The sequence below is a fragment of the Trypanosoma equiperdum genome (genome assembly GCF_001457755.1).
Source record: "Trypanosoma equiperdum strain OVI genome assembly, contig: ctg_1297, whole genome shotgun sequence".
NCBI classification, from domain to species: domain Eukaryota; phylum Euglenozoa; class Kinetoplastea; order Trypanosomatida; family Trypanosomatidae; genus Trypanosoma; species Trypanosoma equiperdum.
In genome coordinates this window covers 16,937-18,203 of record NW_027123279.1, presented here as the reverse complement: position 1 = coordinate 18,203, position 1,267 = coordinate 16,937, and positions in this window count along the sequence as shown.

The following is a 1,267-nucleotide window of genomic DNA, read 5'->3' as shown; positions in this document are numbered from 1 at the left end:
TTTCCACTGTGTCAGCTGATTTGCTTTTCAAGGGGCGCTAACAAAAGAATCTTAATATTTGGAAAGAGCAGAATATGGAGTTCGGCAGCTAAAGCCAGCCGATGTAGCAGGCTGGACAAGTCATTGTGCGGTACAGCAACTTAGCCAAAGCAAGGGGAGGCGGTGAACAGTTAACTGCAGTTTCGGCAGAGCAAAGCAGGCGCAACGCCATTCCCCGAAAGATCCTGCGGCAGCCCTCAAAAATATTAATACAGGGCCCCGTAATTACCACGGGCATAACTCCACCCCAAAAATCAAGCAGAAATCCAACAGTAGAGGAACATAATAAATGCAACTAAAAAACACAACTGCAGTAGAATGCCCAAGCGAGCATTGCGTTTATATCAAAAACAGCACAGATTGTAACAAGTGCAAACCTAAGGCAGGAACAGAAACCACAGAGCTAGGAAAAGGAGATGGAATAGCAGGGGCAGTAGCTACAACTGGATGTGCAAGGCACCATAATCAGCCTGATTGTAAAAAGGACAAAACAGGAGACAAGAAAAATTGTGCATTTAGGAAGGGTAAAGATGGCGAAGACGATAAGGATGCAGAAAAGTGCCGAAATGGTAGTTTCCTTGCCCATCAGAAATTTTCTCGGAGTATAACTTCTGCTTTTTTGAGTTTGTTAACATTCTAGCATTCTAAAACTTTTAGAAAGTTTTGTTAATTTTATGAAATTTATGAAAATTTGCTATTTTGAGAGAGGTTTCTAGAAGTTGATATATTATAATTTTTTTAATGAAATGGAAAAATTTGAAAACTTTTAAAGACTTGAAAATATAAAATTTTGCTAAGATAGTGGTCTATGGGCGCAAAGTAGTAAGGTGATAGGGCACGGAAAATGAGTGCTATTTTGAAATTTTATAATTGTGCCACTTTATGATTTTATGAATATTAGCTATGGTTATAACAGTAATAATGATAATAATAATGGTAATAGTAATGATAATGACAACAGAAGAGCGGTAAGTAAAATAATAATTATTATATTTATTGGAGAGAACTAGTGTGTGTATACGAATATTATAATAAGAGCACTCAAAGTTAAGTGAATAACCAAAATATGGGTACTCAAAAAAGTGAAAGGTGTGCCATGAGAATAAGTAAATGGGATGGTGAGTGAAGAGAAGGCAAAGAAGAGGACATGGAATATGTGCATTTTCAAACACAAATGTGACAAAGATCATCATTAAAGAAAAGAAGAGAATGAGGGAAATAATTATAG